The sequence below is a fragment of the Rhinatrema bivittatum genome, chromosome 3, assembly GCF_901001135.1.
Source record: "Rhinatrema bivittatum chromosome 3, aRhiBiv1.1, whole genome shotgun sequence".
Classification (NCBI taxonomy): Eukaryota; Metazoa; Chordata; class Amphibia; order Gymnophiona; family Rhinatrematidae; genus Rhinatrema; species Rhinatrema bivittatum.
In genome coordinates, this window is record NC_042617.1 from 451,753,842 (window position 1) to 451,774,549 (window position 20,708).

Consider the following 20,708-nt stretch of genomic DNA (forward strand, 5'->3'; position numbering starts at 1 on the left):
AACCCACCCCCCCCCCCCGGCCCTATCTAAAACCCCCCCCCTTACCTTTGTCCGTAGATTTACGCCTGCGAGAAGCAGACATAAATCTACGCGCGCCCCGTGCTCCGACCCGGGGAGCTGGTCCGAAGGCCTGGACCATGCCCCCGGGCCGGCGCCATGCCCACGGTCCCACCCCTGAAACGCCCCGCCCCGCCCCCGAAACGCCGCGTCATCGGGTCCCGCCCCCCCGACACGCCCCCTTCCAAAAACCCCGGGACCTACACACGTCTCGGGGCTCTGCGCGCGCCGGCGGCCTATGGGCCGGCGTATCTTCTAAAATCCAGCGTACTTTTGTTTGCGCCTGGTGCGCAAACAAAAGTACGCGAACGCGCTCTTTTTAAAAATCTACCCCAAAATGTATTTCCAGTCTCTTTAAATAATTAAAAAAAAAATCCGATGATAAGGGATTGAAATAGTAAATGACATTGTCAGGATGATCTTAGCATCCATAACTTGTTTATATTTTTAAAATTCTTCCATTTTACCAATAAAAATATAAGTACTGCCAAATGTACAGTACACAGTAGGAACAATAAATTGTGGAATTCCTCATAAAACAAATCTCAAAAGAAATATTTAGTTTGCAATCTCCTGAAAAAAGTAGTTTTTCTCCCCACAGTCAGAACTGAAAGAGGTGATCCTGTTTTTAGTTGTCATGTCCATAAAATGTATTTCCAGTCTCTTTAAATAATTTAAAAAAATCCGATGATAAGGGTTTGAAATAGTAAATGACATTGTCAGGATGATCTTAGCATCCATAACTTATTTATATTCTTAAAATTCCTCCATTTTACCAATAAAAATATAAGTATTGCCAAATGTACAGTACACAGTAGGAACAATAAATTGTGGAAGTCCTCATAAAACAAATCTCAAAAGAAATATTTAGTTTGCAATCTCCTGAAAAAAGTAGTTTTTCTCCCCACAATCAGAACTGAAAGAGGTGATCCTGTTTTTAGTTGTCATGTCCATAAAATGTATTTCCAGTCTCTTTAAATAATTAAAAAAAAATCCGATGATAAGAGATTGAAATAGTAAAGTGAAAAATGTAACTAGTGGAAGACAGAGATATAAAATTCATCCTTGGTTCCTCCACACAGTTTGTGTCTGCTTGTTCTTTTCTTTAGCTGTCATCAAAGAAAATGTAAATATGGTTTTATTTGCAGTTATTCCAGTATCTTTAACATTTTTTTTTTATAGTTCTTTATTTGGATGCTAAGTTAATGTTTGTTTTTTGTTTTGCGCATAGTCATTTAGAAAGTAGCAGTCTCTTTTTTTGGGGGTCTAAAGACACACTGTGGCAGACATCCCAACGAGACTCTGTTTTTTTGGGTTTGTTTTTTTTTCCCTCTCACCAGTTGTTTCTGTTGAATGGTGTTACTAAGGTGACTTTGAATGAGCTGACATAACGGTGGTGATTGGAGGACGGTGGTAGGGAGCTGGTTCTTTTGAGTGCCAGCCCACGCAGGTAGGACCAGCTGCATCCTTGGAACATCTTCTGTGGGTCTTCATACATCTGGGGTTGGCTCAACCTTGATGAGCCTGTGTTTCTTATTAACCCCGCAACAGTAGTAGCTGCAGGCGATTACAACCATCAGCAGCACGGCAACTAGGAAGAGGAATGGGAGAAGAGAGCAATTGATCAGCTTCTGTTTAACATGCAAAGAGAAACTCTGGTTTACTGGAAACAAACAGAGGTTAATTGCCATCAAAGCAGCAAGAAGAAGATGCTGCTGCCTGTGTTAACTTCATATTGGGGCATCTAGAGACAGAAATGTCTCTAGATGCCAAACACTGCACGTTCTTATTCTTGTTAAATTTCTATCATCTTCTTCTTCTTCTCCCAGTTAGAACCATCCTTGTTTTATTGTAACTGATTTTTCTGCGCACTTTTATAACTTGTTATAATTTGTAAATGTATAAAATGTATACTCATGTTATATTTATGCACGTTTATAATGTATTGATCACCCCTGTTTTATGTAAACCGACATGATACGAATCTCCGTGAATGCCGGTATAGAAAAACTCAAATAAATAAAATAAAAATAAATAAAATGTGAGAGGATAATTTCATTACTGCTGTCTCTGTTCAATAAACTCAAGCTGAAAGGGCTAGTGGGTGGGTGGGGGGCGGAAGGGGGCAGTTTTCACACTCTCCACATGAGCCAAATCTGTAGGTGCCTTTTTTACTCAAGGACTCTGCATCACCTTTAAGTTTGTGGGCAAGTGAGAGTCATTTTGAAATTTGTCATGGATATCAAGTACTCAGACACTTGCAACTGCTCTTGGTGCCAGGTAAGAACATCTTCGGAAAATAATGCACGTAGACTTGAAAATATAATCTAAACATGCTAGTTTTCTATCCTGTCCCAAACATTCTCCTCCCCTACCCCTCCTGAACACCTCCCCTAAATGAGGCTAATGGTACAAGCATTGTGGAACACTCCTTGTTCTGTTGGCCTTAATTGAAGTAGGGCAACTTGCAGATAACCAGTGTACACGTGGCAATCACTATTAGTCTGCATAAATGGCTTTGAAAGTTGCCCTCTAAAACACACAGAGTGGTGTCGGCAGCGTGTAATACACTCTGGTGCTCTTCAGGGCAGCTTTTCCTTTCTCTTTCTTTTGTGCCATTCCCACTGAACCTCGGGCATAAAATTTGGGCAGTGCCCATTGTATTGTGGATCTACCATCCATTTCTCCTTATATCACACCTGCTGCTGGTAGCCAGTTCCACAGTCCCTTTGTCTGAATTGTAGTGGGGGGAGAGGTGATAATTTTTTCTTCCATGCTAGTAACAGCCAAGTTCCACTCCGCTGGAAGAGGGGCAAGATCACTAAAGTTCCTGGGAGGCTAAATGTGGAACTTAATATCCCAGGAAGCTCATAGCATTATTCAGCGGGGGAGCTTTGGTTTAGAGCAGTGATGGCCAACCTTTTGAGCTCAGTGTGTTAAAATTCATAAAAAAACCGAGCATACCTCGGGTGGTGTGTCACTTCTAGAAAAATCCATAATTTTGTGATATTTGTAGCTCTAATCAATAACAAAGTTATAATTTTAATATGTACTGTATTTATTAATAAAGCAAAAACAAATAATTCTTTACCTTACCTGCTTAGTGACTTTTTTGTTGCTGAATTTCATTGACTAAATCTTCAATTGAAGGTTGGTATTTCGTACACTTCAAGTCCAAGCAAGCGTTACAAACTTAATCTGTCAGTCGGTTTCTTTTATTGGCTCCCATTCATTTTCTCACACTCCCTCCCTATACCCCAGGCATGCACACATTCATTCTCACACACACAGACCCCCAGGCAGGCACCCATGCATTCACATACATACACCCCCAAGCAGAGTCCCATTCATACACATGCACACACTAAAGGCAGACCCCCCTCTCTTTTGCCAGCAATCTCGGAACCTCTCTCATTCCTCTGCTGCCACTGTCACTGCTGCCACATGGCTATTGGGGAGGTGCCGATTGCTGCTACTGACACTGAAGCCCATTCTGCTGCCTCCTCTGTGCAGGCCCCGTGGGCTTCCACTTTCTCCATGCTGATCTCGTACATTGTGAGATCCGTAGAGAAAGTGCTATTCTTGCACATTCCCAAAGATTACATGTGCCAATTACTAAAAAGTAAATTTTTTTTTTGCCTTTGCTGTCTGATCTTAGTTTTCTAATTGGTTGGTCACAGGCTTTTTTTTTCCACCTTCCCTTTCTTATTTTTTTGCCAATTCCTTTTATATTGTCTTTTTTTTCTGTTTCTTTTCTCTCCATCTTCTTCCCTCAAACACACAGTCAGGTTCTCATTCTCACATGCATTTCTCTTTCTCACACACACACAGGCTCTCACTGGCACATTCTCTCCCTCATACAATCATTCATACACACAGGCTCTCACTGGCACATGCTCTCCCTCATACAATCATTCATACACACAGGCTCTCACTGGCACATGCTCTCTCTCATACAATCATTCATACACACAGGCTCTCACTGGCACATGCTCTCTCTCTCTCACAAACACACAGAGGCTCTCACATGCTGTCTCTGCAAACATTCAGGTCCTCACTCTCACACACAATTTCTCAATTCATCTCATACACGCACACACGCACACTCTACAGACCCTCAGCCTCTCTCTCACCTCTGGGCCTCCTCTTCGCGGGTCGCCGCAGGATGGGCTCTGCAGCGGCCCTGATCTTCTCGGGCCGCGGCGGCCCTGCTACCGGGCCTCTTCCTCTTCTCGGACCGCTGCGACTTGGAAATCGCGGCGGCCCATAAGCACAAGTGCTACTCCTCTTCTGCACGCGCTGATGCTTCTGCTCCTTCCTGCCCACGCGGCTCCGGCAATGTTTACTTCCGGGGCCGCACAGGAAGGAGGAGGAGCATCAGCTTGTTTAAATGCGATCTTTGTCTTGCGCCTCATCGCTGCACCGCATGAGCCTCCCTGCGCCCGGGGGCATTGGTGGAGGGGTCCGGAGGGTAGGGGGATACTAAAAAAACAGATTTTAAAGGGTCGGCGCAGCTGAAAAAGAAAAGGCTCGGCGCAGCCGATAAAAAAAAAAAATTCTCGATAGTCCTTGAAACGCTGCGCGTGTCAGCCAAAACGTCTCGGCGTGTCACCTCTGACACGCGTGTCATAGGTTAGCCATCACTGGTTTAGAGTTTAATAAGAAAAAGGAGTTCATTAAATAAAGTCTAGACAAAATTGTAATGTGGCATAAGCATGATGTGTATGGAGGCCTTTACTTATTTCCCTAGCAAAATCTTGTGGTCGCAATGTTAATTCACGTGAATATGTAGAAATTAGGTCAACAAAATATTGAACTAACTCATTACGTCTGTGACTAGCTTTCCCGAGCTATGCTCTCCAGGCTACTGAATTAGCCCCAGATGTACTGAGTTAGTCCATTAAAATGTTTTCACCTAGAACTAGTTTGACTGTTATTTCCCAAGAACATATTCATCCATGCAGACAAAATACCAAATCGTATCAAAATCCAAGGCATCATCTAAACAGCAGACTTCACTGATCTATGAGAACATGTTCTTTGAACTGTTTCTTTGAAATTAAGTATATTTAATATCTGGTCCTTGGCCTGTAGGTGGCATGTGTCCCTTTAAACCCTTTCCTTAGTATCTGGAGCACTACTTACCAATGAACAGAAGAAGAACGGTAAACGCAATAATGTTGAAGAACCCTGACTGAGGGAGTTCCTGAATCTTACTCAGGAATTTCTGTCCAATCGTCTTCAGGTCTTGGGACAGGTTTTGGGAAGCCATTTCTATCCTGCTTACCAAATCTTGTATTTTATTATTCTAAAGAAGAAAAGAGAGAGAGAGAGAGGGTGATTTGTACTACATATTTAATTGCTGCTATAATGGTTGCATGAAGAACATTTAGGTGCATGAATAGGTTGTTGAATTGAAATGGACCAGTTTTATTCTGTCCTAGCAATCCACATCCTGGGCCATGGCTTATGCCCCTTTTTTGTGACTGCAGTCTCCTTTTTGAAATGCAAGCTACCCTCACAAGAAAGAGACTCCTGGGGGGAGAGGGTTTGTTCTCATATCATTTTCTATGCAAAAATGGTGAGTAAGGATCTTGTTTCAAAACTCAGATTGCGATCACAAAAATGTGCTAAACCATCACTAAACACAAATTGGTTGATTTGTCCGACATCGTGGTCCTTAAATCAGAATGCCTTAATGATATCAACACTGTGCTTCTGACACCACTTCGCTCACCTGCCCTTCTTCCCCACAGACAAGCACTTCATTCGTTTGTATACACATCTTGAAATTAACACATGTACAGACACACAAATGCCAATAAATATTCTCGTCATATGTGTGTGTATGAATGTTACCTCCCTTCCCTCCTCCCTAGGATATCTTAATGCTTAAAGAAAGATAAAGTATGTAGGCCAACAAAAAATGTAAATCCCACATTGCAGTCATGGGAGATAGCAAACCATGTGCTGTTAGTATTCAGTCTCCCTGTAGCAAGCGCTCAGAACGTCCTCAAGTTTTCCAAGCCCAGAAGATCACTGTAACATTGAAGCAGTGGGTGTTCCCCATAACCAGGGTTAAGAACATAAGAAAATGCCATACTGGGTCAAACCAAGGGTCCATCAAGCCCAGCATCCTGTTTCCAACATTGGCCAATCCAGGCCATAAGAACCTGGCAAGTACCCAAAAACTAAGTCTATTCCATGTAACCATTGCTAATGGCAGTGGCTATTCTCTAAGTGAACTTAATAGCAGGTAATGGACTTCTCCTCCAAGAACTTATCCAATCCTTTTTTAAACACAGTTATACTAACTGCACTAACCACATCCTCTGGCAACAAATTCCAGAGTTTAATTGTGCGTTGAGTAAAAAAGAACTTTCTCCAATTAGTTTTAAATGTGCTACTTGCTAACTTCATGAAATGCCCCCTAGTCCTCCTATTATCCGAAAGTGTAAATAACTGATTCACATCTACTCGTTCTAGACCTCTCATGATCTTAAAGACCTCTATCATATCCCCCCTCAGTCGTCTCTTTTCCAAGGTGAACAGCCCTAACCTCTTTAGTCTTTCCTCATAGGGGAGCTGTTCCATTCCCCTTATCATTTTGGTTGCCCTTCTCTGTACCTTCTCCATCGCAACCAGAATTGTACAAAAAGCCTAGAAAACTTGATAAATTACCATTTTAGTCGTACACTGAAACTGCTGAGAGCTGACAGCGACCCGAGGTATTTTCTGCCACCTAAAAGCAGAGCTGCTTCTTTTTCTTTTTCAAATGTTAAACACCTTCTTTCTTCTATCCACACTGGCAAAAAGCTCTTCTGACGTCCTGCTTGGAATTCTGGGCACCAACTAATAGTCACAAATTCTGAATTCTGTGCTCTAGAATATGCAGATCACTGTTAGTGAAATTTCACTCCAGCAGGCTGACATAGACGTTGAAGCTCCTTTACCAACTATAGACAGCATATCATCTGACTAAATATTTTACCAACTTCAACATTTGTCCTAAGCGGATCACAAAAAAAATGAAACCTCAGATTTACATAGCGTAAACATCATAAAGCAATATCAAATTTAAGGCATTACATTATGACAGTAGGAGTTAAAAGTGCAGCAGTTTTTGAAAAGGCTGGACACTGTGATCCTGAGATCACTCAAGCAAGGGGGGGAAATGCTTAAATAATTAGATTTTATATCGAAACATTGACTGAAAGTTTGTACAGATTGGTATGTTTTTTGGCTTCCAAGTCTGAAGAATTCAGAATTTCTTTTCCATATTTTGATATGTTGAAATCTGGATTTCCCTTTTAAATAGGATACCTAATGTGTTCTCTTCATAGCTGTGCAGATTTTTTTTTTGTAGTGCATCAGAAACTATGCCAATTTTTCTAATGTACAAGTTTAAGGGGGTGGATAAATCAGTGGAAGTTAACACTTGGCCTGCCAGACAACCTTCAAGTTTTCTGTCATCTCTAATCTAACCAAATTGGTAGTGCAGTAATGGAGATTTCAATTACCCCAATATTGACTGGGTAAATGTAACATCAGGACATGCTAGAGAGAGAAAGTTCCTGGATGGAATAAATGGCAATATTATGGAACAATTGGTTCTGGAACTGATGAGAGAGGGAGCAATTTTAGATCTAATTCTTAATGGAGCACAGGATTTGGTGAGAGAGGTAATGGTGCTGGGGCCAGTTGGCAATAGTAATCATAATATGATCAAATTTGAATTAATGACAGGAAGGGGGACAGTAAGTAAATCTACGGCTCTAGCGCTAAACTTTCAAAAGGGAAACTGATAAAATGAGAAAAATAGAAAAAAACTGAAAGGAACAGCTACAAAGGTAAAAAGTGTGCAAGAGGCATGGACATGGTTTAAAAAAAACCAAACCATCCTAGAAGCACAGTCCAGATGTATTCCACACATTAAGAAAGGTGGAAGGAAGGCAAAATGATTCCCAGCATGGTTAAAAGGTGAGATGAAAGAAGCTATTTTAGCCAAAAGATCTTTATTCAAAAATTGGAAGAAGGATCCGACAGAAGAAAATAGGATAAAGCATAAGCGCTGGCAAGTTAAATGTAAGACATTGATAAGACAGGCTAAGAGAGAATTTGAAAAGAAGTTGGCCGTAGAAGCAAAATCTCACAGTAAAAACCTTAAAAAAATATATCCGAAGCAGAAAGCCTGCAAGGGAGTCAGTTGGACCGTTAAATGATTGAGGGATTAAAGGGGCACTTAGAGAAGATAAGGCCATAGCGGAAAGATTAAACTATTTTTTTGCTTTGGTGTTTACTAAAGAGGATGTTAGGGAGATGCCAAATCACGGTGAACCTAGAAGATGTGGTAGGCCTGATTGAGAAACTGAAGAGTAGTAAATCACCTGGAGTGGATGGTATACACCCCAGGGTTCTGAAGGAACTCAAAAATGAAATTTCAGACGTATTAGTAAAAATTTGTAACCTATCATTAAAATCATCCATTGTACCTGAAGACTGAAGGGTGGCTAATGAAACCCCAATATTTAAAAAGGGCTCCAGGGGCGATCCGGGAAACTACAGACCAGTTAGCCTGACTTCAGTGCCAGGAAAAATAGTGGAAAGTGTTCTAAAGATCAAAATCACAGAACATCTAGAAAGACATGGTTTAATGGAACAGAGTCAGCATGGCTTTACCCAAGGCAAGTCTTGCCTCACAAATCTTCACTTTTTTGAAGGGGTTAATAAACATATAGATATAGTATATAATGGATGTAGTGTATTTGGATTTTCAGAAGGCATTTGACAAAGTTCCTCATGAGAGGCTTCTAAGAAAAGTAAAAAGTCATGGAATAGGTGGCGATGTCCTTTCATGGATTACAAACTGGTTAAAAGACAGTAAACAGAGAGTAGGATTAAATGGTCAATTTTCTCAGTGGAAAAGGGTATACAGTGGTGTGCCTCAGGGATCTGTACTAGGACCCGTTCTTTTCAATATATTTATAAAATGATCTGGAAAAGAATACGACAAGTGAGGTAATCAAATTTTGCAGATGATACAAAATTATTCAGAGTAGTTAAATCACAAGCAGATTGTGATAAATTGCAGGAGAACTTTGTGAGACTGGAAAATTGGGCATCCAAATGGCAGATGAAATTTAATGTGGATAAGTGCAAGGTGATGCATATAGGGAAAAATAACCCATGCTATAGTTACACAATGTTCGGTTCCATATTAGGAGCTACCATCCAGGAAAGAGATCTAGGCATCATAGTGGATAATACTTTGAAATTGTTGGCTCTGTGTGCTGTGGCAGTCAAGAAAGCAAACAGAATGTTAGGAATTATTAGGAAGGGAATGGCGAATAAAATGGAGGATGTCATAATGCCTCTTTATCGCTCCATGGTGAGACCACACCATGAATACTATGTACAATTCTGGTTGCTGCATCTCAAGAAAGATATAGTTTTGATGGAGAAGGTACAGAGAAGGGAGACCAAAATGATAAAGGGGATGGAACAGCTCCCCTATGAGGAAAGACTAAAGAGGTTAGGAATTTTCAGCTTGGAGAAGAGACGGCTGAGGAGGGATATGATCTAGATCTTTAAAATCATGAAAGGTCTAGAACGGGTAAATGTGAATCTGTTATTTAGTCTTTCGGATAATAGAAAAACTAGGTGGCACTCCATGAAGGAAGCATATGCACATTTAAAACTAATAGAAGAAAATTCTTTTTTTCACTCAACGCACAATTAAACTCTGGAATTTGTTGCCAGAGGATGTGGTTAGTGCAGTTAGTATAGCTGGGCTCAAAAAAGGATTGGATAAGTTCTTGGAGGAGAAGTCCATTACCTGCTATTAATTAAGTGGACTTAGAAAATAGCCACTACTATTACTGGCATCAATAGCGTGGGATATTCTTAGTTTTTGGGTATTTGCCAGGTACTTATGGCCTGGATTGGTCACTGTTAGAAACAGGATGCTGGGCTTGATGGACCCTTGATCTAACCCAGTATGGCAATTTATGTTCTTATGTTCTAATCTCGATACCTGTGACCGACTACCATTTCAGACTTGTGAAATATTGTAACGAACTGGCTAAGAACAATTGCAAAGAATTCACTGTAATTAGTTTTATCCAGGATCCAGTAAGTGGCCAATGAAATTGTCAGTCAAAGAATCAATTGAATTAAATAATCAGATCTAATTAACAAAATTAAACATTCAAGTGACGAAAAAATCATAATGTTCAAAGTAACACTCCCAGTCCCCAAATTAAGAAACTCCCTTGACTGATTGTACAGTCAGTGCTCTTAGATATTTCTTGAAATGGAAAGACTCACAGTCATTGGTTTCCACTGGACACTGTCCTGTGGGAGACAGTGGCGTAGCCACGGGTGGGCCTGGGTGGGCAGGTGCCCACCCAACTTAGACCCAGGCCCACCCAACTAGCACCGGAACTGCAAGGCTGTCGCGGGATCCCATCCCCGCGACAGCGAACAAGAGAACCCACGCCTCGCGCGCCATCACGGCACACGTGGGGAAGCGCTGCTGCGGCCGTATGGCCAACCGGTCTTCCTGTTCGGGGGGGGCGGAAGCGCCGCGCGCAGCTTCCGCTTCCTCCCCCCAATGCAGGAAGATCAGCTGCCTCTCCTGCTGCCACCCGTTCTCCTGCTATCTTCGGACCAAACGGCCCGCCGAACTTCCTGTTTGGGGGAGCGGAAGCGCTGCGCACAGCTTCCGCTTTCTCCCCCAGAGCAGGAAGATCAGCTGCCTCTCCTGCTGCCACCGGCCTCCTGCTATCTTTGGGCGTCGGGCCGTATGGTCCGCCGATCTTCCTGCTTGGGGGGGGGGGGAGGGAGGAAGCGGACGTTGTGCGCTGCACTTCCGCTCCCCCCCCCCCCGACAGGAAGTTCGGCGGGCAGTACGGCCCGACGCCCGAAGATAGCAGGAGGCCGGTGGCAGCAGGAGAGGCAGCTGATCTTCCTGCTCTGGGGGAGAAAGCGGAAGCTGTGCACGTGCTTGAATGTGTATGTGTGGATGAGAATGGGAGTGTATGTGGGTGAAAACTGGAGCCTGGGTGTGTATGTGGGTGAGAATGGAAGCTTGAATATGTGGGTGAATGGGAGCTCGAATGTGTGTATGTGTGGTTGAGAATGGGAGCCTGGGTTTGTGGGTGGGTGAGAATGGGAGCTTGAATGTGTGTATATATGGGTGAGAATGAGAGCCTGGGTTTGTGTGGGTGGGTGAGAATGGAAGCTTGAATATGTGGATAAGAATGGGTGCTTGAATGTGTGTATGTGTGGGTGAGAATAGTACCTTAAATGTGTATATGTATGGATGAGAATGGGAGCTTGAATATGTGTGGGTGAGACTGGGAGCATGGGTTTGTGGGTGAGAATGGGAGTCTGGGTTTATGTGTGTGGGTGAGAATGGGTGCCTGGATGTGCGTCTGTGTGTGCATAAGAATATAAGCCTGGGGAGGGGTGAGAAAGTGAGAACTTGAATGTGAGCTTGTGGGGGGGTGGGGGGGGGGGAGAGCATATGAGAGTGACAGCTTGAGTGTGTGAGAGGGAGTCTGTGAGAGAAAGCGTGTATGTGTGTGTGTGTGTGTGTGGAAGGGAAGAAGACAGTAATAGAAGAAAGACACTGAAAAGGAATTAGGAAATGAGCTATAAGGGAAAAAATGGGAAAAAGAGACCAGGACCAACTGATTAGAAAAATACAAAGATCAGACAACAAAGGTAAAAATATATATCTATATTTTGAGATGTTAGCAATTTAAATATAAGCAACACAACCGCTCTCTCAAAATTTATGGACAGGTAGGAGCCGTGTATAAAATCGTAATAATAAGAAGGCTAAAGTACCACAAATCACCGTGAATTATGTTTGTATCATTAAGTAAACCTCATACTTAGGCGTAGATGTGAATGCTATGCTGCATAATTTGGCATTATTTATCAGTAAAAAAACAACTAGTAGACCTGCATGCCTACAGCCCACCCATGTTAACCTTGTGCCCACCCAAAAAATCAATTCTGGCTACGCCACTGGTGGGAGAGTAAACATGTCGCCAAATAATGCTACTTCATTTACTGGCCAACTGCCAGTCGACCACCTTGCTTTGACATACCTGCCTTTCACTGCCTTTAAATGCTACGGTGCCCCGCTGACCGATTTGTCAGCTGACCTCTTGACATGCTATGTCTGCAACTTAGGGCATCAACATGCACCCCTGTTGCAGCTCCTTGTCCGAGCAGGTGGGCCTTTCCTCTCCTGGATTCACTCCTTTGGTAGTTTGTTGCTTGGGAAAGGATGCAGTTTTAGCCAGCTTCACGGCTCTTGCTTTTTGGTTCTTGCTGCTCGCTTCCAGATCACTGGAAAAAAAAATGAAAGTATTGGAGACTGCTGCCCACCCTGTCAGCTCACTAACCACCAACTGCCACAGCAAGAATATCATCTGGGTTTTGGTTTGGTTTTTGAAAAGTATTGCAAGATTGCATTACCTGACACACAGCAGGATCTTGCACTGGCTTATAAAGGGAAGAAGGGAAATAATTAAAATGACTGGCCAAAGTTTGCATTGCAGTATATTGCAAACTTTGTTCCTAGAATTTTTTTTTATCTTGCATCCCAGAAAAAGTCGACACATCCATTCTATGAGCCCAATAATAGCATATGGCTTTGGTGCATCTCATGCTGCAAAGAGCAGCATGAGATGGGGAGAAGCAGAAGGACACTGGAGTATGAAAACAGAAATAAACAGAGGATTACATCAGGAAGGAAGCAAAGGGTTGATGTGTTACTGATGTCCTGTTGCGGTTTAATGTAATATATCGATTTGTAGTGTCACTTCAGCATTATATATCGCAAGACCCTCGTGCATGCAGAGAAGTCCTGTTCTCAAAGGCTATCTTTAAAAAGCTATTTAAGTTGGCTTCAAATTTAGGAGCTCACAAAAACTCCTAAACCCAGAGAGTAACCACAAAAAATGTGTTTAAAAGCATAATGTGAGGATGGAATTCAGGAGAGCCAACCACAGATCTCTGCCCATCTTAAATCATCGGGGTGTGATCTTTGATTTATCTATAGCAGTCTGTCATTTTATAGTTTCCAATATGTCCTTCATTTCTATGTGCGAGTCTGGACGCCAGAAAGTTTTAAAACTGATCCTAAAGTACTTACTGGGCAGCAGTGGAAAGCCAGAGAGAGACTGCAACTTTCTTTCCTGCGACTAATCCCACACCAAAAGCACCCGGGAAATCTTTAGAGTTTTATTGCCAATTTTGCTAGGCTGCGCGCTGTCTCTCTAGTTTGAAAACTTTGGAATCGCATGGAAGGAGAATCTGCAAACTGATCTTATTTCATTTCTTACTAAGCAGTAGGGATGTGAATCGTGTCCTCGATCGTCTTAACGATTGATTTCGGCTGGGAGGGGGAGGGAATCGTATTGTTGCCGTTTGGGGGGGTAAAATATCGTGAAAAATCGTTAAAAATCGTTAAAAATCGAAAAATCGAAAAATCGAAAAATCGAAAAACCAGCACATTAAAACCCCCTAAAACCCACCCCCGACCCTTTAAATTAAATCCCCCACCCTCCCGAACCCCCCCCAAATAACTTAAATAACCTGCGGGTCGTTAAAAATCGAAAAATCGAGGGTTCCGGCGCCTCGCTGAACGACCTCCTGCAGTCGATCTCCTGCCGGCGCCATTTTCCGTACGGAAAATGGCGCCGGCCATACGCGTATGGCCGGCGCCATTTTCCGTACGAAAACGATTCGCGGCGGGAAATCGCTCCCTGACCCCCGCTGGACCTCCAGGAACTTTTGGCCAGCTTGTGGGGGGCCTCCTGACCCCCACGAGACTTGCCAAAAGTCCAGCGGGGGTCCGGAAGGACCTCCTGCCGTCCAATCTTTTTCGTCTATGGCCGCCGCCATTTTTTGGCGCCATTTTGGAAAATGGCGCCGGCTGAAGACGACAAGATTCAGGAGCAGGAGCCCGTTCCGGACCGCTGCCGTTCCGGACCGCCGCTGGACCCGCAGGTTATTTAAGTTATTTGGGGGGGGTTCGGGAGGGTGGGGGATTTAATTTAAAGGGTCGGGGGTGGGTTTTAGGGGTTTTAATGTGCCGGCTCACGATTCTAACGATTTATAACGATAAATCGTTAGAATCTGTATTGTATTGTGTTCCATAACGGTTTAAGACGATATTAAAATTATCGGACGATAATTTTAATCGTCCTAAAACGATTCACATCCCTACTAAGCAGGCAGCCTAACCTCAGGATTAGTAGGGAAAGGTATTATGGATTAACCAAAACCTTTTCTAAGCCCTCTTAACAAAGGCTCTTCCAGTCTTGTTTATGTATCTCTTATTCCAGAGCATTCAAGGTTGTCTTGTCATTTTTTTTTTTCCTATTGAGCATTCTGGGCAATAAATCCCAGAATGCTTTAGGCAGTTAGAAAACATGCTGCTCCTCAATGATTTGGAACTAATTGGTCATTTTGGTTGCTACCCTATGCAGATTTAAAAGTGTGGTAATCTCCACATGTGCCATTTTGAGCTATGCTTTGGATGGGAGGTCACTTTGTTAAAATGAAGTTGTATGTGTGGGTGTGTTGCTCGGTGATTTCAGAGGATTTGAAATCTTCGGTGGTGCAAGAAACGCCATTGCATTGCTGTCAGACAAAGCAAAAGGACTGAATAAATAAAATGAAACGGCTACAGCTGGATGGGGTTCCAATGGCAAAAACTTTCAGTGCTTGCTTGTTTTTTGTTTTTTTTAAACACGCCAACTTGTTGCAGGAATGTAAATAGAATGAGTTAATCCTATAAAGTCAGCACAGTGTGCATTTGAGACAGTGTCTGCTTCCAGACCTTGAGGTCTGCCAACAGGTCTAGCTTTCATTATATATCCCAATTGCTATTTGTCAGGTATATGTACAGCATGTACATTACAATCCCAACACCATTGTCAGTTTTAATAACTTTCTATAAATAACTTTTTTTTTTAAATTTACTACTTCTTTTTCAAAATCTTAACTAATCAAGGTAAAGTACTGCTCTTAAGCAATGTGGAAAGGGAAAATCTCAGATAGCACCGCCCACAGAGGTCAGAGCGGATGGCAGTCGCTGATAGTCTTCTCAAGCGTGGGCCCTGAAGCAGCATGGATCACAGTGAAACATGGCCTTGGTGGCGTTCTTTCGTTAAAGATTTTGACTTTCTTGGGCCGGGATAAAGCCATCTGTCCAGATGCTTATAAAGTCTCTTTTGAAGGCATTGAAGTATCGAAGAAATTCGATACTTCCCTGAAAACTACAAAATTTTAAATTTTGTATTGGTGCAGTCTCAGGTTTTCCCTTTCCACATTCCTTAAAAACAGTACTTTATCTTGTTTAGTTTTTTCTCAAAACCTTAATTTTTTATTTTTTTTTTTACAATTGTTAAATTTACTTATAGAAAGGTTATTAAATTGACATTGGTGTTCTAGCTGTTTGGATTGGTGGCATTATGTACATTAGACATGAGATTTAAGGAACCCGGTAATTTGTGTATTTTGTTGTTTTGAAAACCGGACCTGGTGGTACACCTTGGAGACCACTTAGAGGAGCTAGTGTATCTTGATATTTATTTCAGCACCTTTTATCTGATCTTTCATCCCCAGATAATGCATTCTCCTCCTGGGTGAACTGTACGCTCAGCATTGCCAATAATCATTGCTCCCTAGTAACAAAGACTATCAATCCCAATCGCAAAAATAGAAAACCTTGGTACACACCTCTCCTCAGAAATCTCAAAACCCTACTCAGAGCCTCCGAAAGGTCCTGGCGCAAACACCAATCCCCTGCCACCAAAACCCTCTACTATCAACGCATGCATGAATATAGAAATTCCATCCTGCATTCCAAACGGGATTACTACGCCAAAAAAATAAATGGTCTGCAATACAACCCCAAGGCCCTTTTCACCATGGTTGCTGACCTGACCTCTCCCATACACACACAACAACTAGCTAACTCCTCCACAAATCGTTGCAACGAACTAGCTCTATTTTTTAAAAACAAGGTATCTTCCATCACAGCACAGTTTTCGCACAATAACCTCAATATCTGTCTTCCCAATATCAAGTCTCCAGTCTCCCTTTCATTGTTTGAGTCCGCTTCCCCCCTAGAAGTGGAGAACATACTAAAGAAAATGAAACCATCCACTCACCCCTCTGAAACCATCCCCTCTAAACTCCTACTATCCATACACAATGTGATCGCCAAACCCCTCTCAAATATTCTCAACTGTTCACTAGAGCATGGCACCGTCCCAGACTTTCTGAAACAAGCAATTGTGAAACCTCTACTTAAAAAATCCAACCTTGACCCCAACACTCTTTCTAATTACAGACCGGTGTCCAATCTACCCCTCCTAGCTAAAGTTCTTGAAAAGCTAGTGAACTCACATCTATCCGATCACCTTGAACAGAACAACATCCTCCCTTCCACCCAATATGGTTTCAGGAAACACTTAAGCACTGAAGCTCTGCTCCTCTCCCTACACGATACCCTTATCAAAGGAATCGACTCAGGATCCTCCTATCTCATCGCATTACTTGACATCTCAGCTGCGTTTGACACAGTCAATCACGATGTCCTACTCAACATTCTCAGAAATATTGGGATCACAGGCAAGGCCATTGATTGGATTCAATCTTATCTCCAGAATCGCTCTTTCACTGTCTCAATGGACAATAATGAATCTGACCCCATCAGTCTTCCCCAAGGTGTACCCCAAGGTTCCTCACTCTCATCTACGCTTTTTAATATATACATGCTTCCCCTGACCACGCTTCTCACTAACCTGCATATCAAACATTTTATTTATGCTGACGACGTTCAGCTCATTTTCCCATTCTCTGACTCCATCCAAACTGCTTTACATAGCTGGGAATCCTGTCTTTCCTCAATCAACCAACTCCTAAAGGACATGCACCTTGCTCTCAACTCTAACAAGACTGAGCTTTTAATCATATCGAATAGACAACCACTCCCTGACATCCCTCTTGCTTACTCAGCTACCAACTTCCCTTCGCACACTCGCAACTTAGGAGCTATTATTGATAATCACCTCTCATTCAAACCATTCATCAAATCCATAATAAAGGATTGCTATTTTAAACTTCAAACAATAAAGAAACTCAGATCCCTACTACACTTCAACGATTTCCGCACAGTCCTCCAGGCTATTATTTTATCGAAGCTCGACTACTGTAATGCACTCTTACTCGGCATTCCTGCATCACACACCAAGCCCCTTCAACTCCTACAAAATGCCTCCGCTCGGATATTGTCAAACACAAAAAAAAGAGACCACATCACCCCCACACTTATTCAACTACACTGGCTCCCTATACAGTCACGAATTCTTTACAAAACACTCTCGATCATTCACAAGAGTCTAGTAAATTCTAACCTTAACTGGATTAACCCCCCCATCTCACCCCGTTCCTCCAATAGACCCACCCGCCCAGCACTCCAAGGAACACTCCATGCCCATTCTATCAAATCTTTTAAACTCTCCTCTACTATTAACAGAGCCTTCTCTCTTGCCGCCCCCACCCTATGGAACTCACTGCCCCATGATATTCGAATAGAGACTTATACCCCCATTTTCAAAAGAAACTTAAAACCTGGCTCTTTCGGCAAGCCTACTCCATTTCACCCCCTATTACATAAACCCCCATGTGAATTGTTAGATTGATATCCTGGTATGAACGCCTTTATGTCTGCTGATTCTGTACTGTGCACTTTCATGTATATAGTTCTAGTTATAATTATTATAATCAGCATCTCCCCATTGATGCTTGTTATATCTAAGGGCTCCTCCCGAAGATTATCTATATGTTACTGAGTTCACCATCTTTATTTGTTATATGTAAGGGCAATGCCCAAAGTTTTATGTTCACTGTGAACCGATACGATGTGCGAACGGATATCGGTATATAAGAAATGTTAAATAAATAAATAAATAAATCTATTATCTGGAAACTCCCAATATCTTGAAAATCATAGTCCCCGGGTCATGTTCCCTTATCTAGATATATGTTTGACCCCCAAATATAACCTCCTTTAGATTCCCCAGCTGCAGATACTTTTCCCTTTCTCCCCTGACATGCTCCCTTCCCTCCCCCCACCTCTCCATCCCCGTGGCCGGGCCTAACAAGACTCTTTCAGCCACACGTTTGTCATACCCTCTCCTTTGGCGCCTCTCCCTCCTGTCTGGTTCACAGTCTCAGATCAAGTGTTTGAACCGCATGTGGCTCCATAGTACACTGGGGATCCTCGACTAATATACTGCGACTGTTTGATTTAAAATCTGTTGTAGCCCACATTGGTAAAAGGCAGAATATCAAATCTCTCTCTCTCTCTCTCTCTATATATATATATTAAATGACTTGGTGTTATTTCAGTAATTAGACCAAGGGTGTTTGTGTTATAGGATTAGACCACACCCAGGTGATAGAGACACAAAGTAATGCCTCCCATCATAAAGCTTCCAGTTATGTTGTAACCTAGTTGATTGCACTTAATTATTATTACTTTTTTAAAATTCCTTTGTTTATCAGTTTGACATGTATCGAAAACTAATTCTGTGTAGTCTAATCCAGTGGCTTAGTGGCCAGTACTACCTGTTGCCATACGGAGGGACCCAGATTCGATTCCTGACTTAAGAACATAAAAGGCTGCCATACTGTGTCAGACCAAGGGTCCATCAAGGCCAACATCCTGTTTCCAACAGTGGCCAATCCAGGTCGCAAGCACCTGGCAGGATCCCAAACAGTAAATAGATCCCATGCTGCTTCTACTCACCAGACTATGGCCATTTGCATCCTCCAGGGAGAGGGAATTATAGTCCTTGTGCAATAGCAGCACCTAGTGGCCAGATTTAGGACCCATGATTGCCCAGGCACCTGGTCCCCAGCCGAGGACCTTTGCTGCAATAACTGGTCCACAGTTAGTTGAGAGGAGATATAAAATAGTCACGAATGAAGGTTCATGGTGCCAGATCCCAGCCCTGGTTCCATCTGAGCAGGAGGAACCTGCCAGGGTCAAAATGAAGAGAATTCTTCCATCTTCGTCTCCATTCTAATTCTCCGACGCTTACAATAAACAAGAAGGCTGGAAGGGACTCGCTGGTATCTGCTGTCAAGCACTTCTTTTGCAGAATCCAAATGGCAGTTCCTTTTCTTGAGCCTGCCTGGTTTCACATAAGTTAGTGTGCATTCTGGAACTCCAACAACGACTCTTTCTTCCTATTTTCCAGACATATGTTTTGAATTGAAGGGTTTTTTTTTTTTTTCTTCCTCTTCACTATTGGAAGAGCTGCGAGCCAACTCTCTCCCCGCTTCCCTTGCCAGGAAAACTCGGACCGTTTCTTCATCCGCTGTTCACCAGATCTGATTTTTTTTTCTTTTCTCGTTTGAAAGCCACCTTGCAAGTGTTTCAGACTAATAAGAGAGAGAGAGATTCAGAAATAGAGGGTGGAGACCCTGACGGGGAGAGGTTACCTATGTTCAGAATTCAAACTTAAATGATAGCGAAACAAACCCACTAATTAAAGTAGTGTAGTATGGTGCTGAGGATAGTCAGATGACAGAAGGAGGAGCACCACCCCTTCCAGTTTAACAGGATCAAAAGAGAGAGGCACCAGAGACAGGGATGTGCAGGCAGGCTTGGTTTCATGGCGTAGTAAGGCTTAAGAAAAAAGAAAGCCAGAAATGGCAAACCTGACACAGAAAATCTCTTGTGCGAGTAGTTCAGCAGAAACCAGATTTATTTTAAACACCGAAGCGTATTTCTTATTCCCTTTGTGGTGCGGTACAAGAGGCTGTCCCATGGCTGTGGGGTTTCCCACCACAAGAGACATTTTAAACACAGAGAGGTCGATGTTCAAACCTGGATAAATCTTTGTTTTTACAAACGCTCTCCTCCCCCCCCCCTCCCCCCAGTTCAGCAGGCAGATAATTTACCTGCATAAGAAGAGGTGGAGTTTGGAGGGCCCAGCAAAGCTTTAGCCAGACTGCATTAGATATTCAGCGCTGTCTGGCTCAAGATATCCAGACAAGCCTGATTGGGGTGAAGGCCAGGCCTAACCTCAACCAGATAACTTTATTCGGGTATATTCAGCAGCACTGTTAGCTGGATAAGTGCCACCAGATATCCGGGTAGAGCAGGGGTGGGCAATTCCGGTCCTCGAGGGCTGCAAACCGGTTGGGTTTTCAGGATATCCGTAATGAATATGCATGAAAAAGATTTACATATGACTGAGGCAGAGTGCATGCAAATCTCTCTTGTGCATATTCATTAGGGATATCCTGAAAACCCGACCGGTTTGCGGCCCTCGAGGACTGGAATTGCCCATCCCTGGGGTAGAGTTAGCCAAATCAAGTGTTAGGGTTTAGTTTCTGCTGCTCTCCATGCCACTGGATATTGGGCTCAGGGGAGATTAAGTAACAAGGGAGGCCACATAGCATCTGATGGGGAAGGGAGTGGAATTTGTGTCTTAATATTTCACAGCTCCATGCTCTAGCCACAGCAATTCATGCAAGCTGGCATAAAGGGCAGCGTCTGACTCTATTTTGTCCTCCAAGGGCTATTCTGCTTAATGGCTATTCCG

The 20,708-nt window shown here is 42.9% G+C and overlaps 1 protein-coding gene and 1 long non-coding RNA gene across 3 annotated transcripts in view; one reads left to right on the forward strand and one right to left on the reverse strand.

Moving 5' to 3' along the window:
• Positions 1-20,708, forward strand: part of C3H2orf50 (chromosome 3 C2orf50 homolog) — a 101,041-nt gene that overhangs the window by 35,098 nt on the left and 45,235 nt on the right. The window lies entirely within an intron of this gene.
• Positions 312-19,493, reverse strand: LOC115088034. 2 transcript variants are annotated; one of them, XR_003855694.1, is made up of 5 exons: positions 18,902-19,493; positions 12,177-12,420; positions 6,739-6,939; positions 5,203-5,365; positions 312-1,648 (listed from the first exon to the last, which is right to left on the reverse strand). It is a non-coding gene; the product is annotated as an uncharacterized LOC115088034 (long non-coding RNA). The 2 variants fall into 2 exon arrangements; XR_003855693.1 differs by lacking the exons at positions 12,177-12,420; positions 18,902-19,493 and having other exon boundaries at positions 6,739-7,220.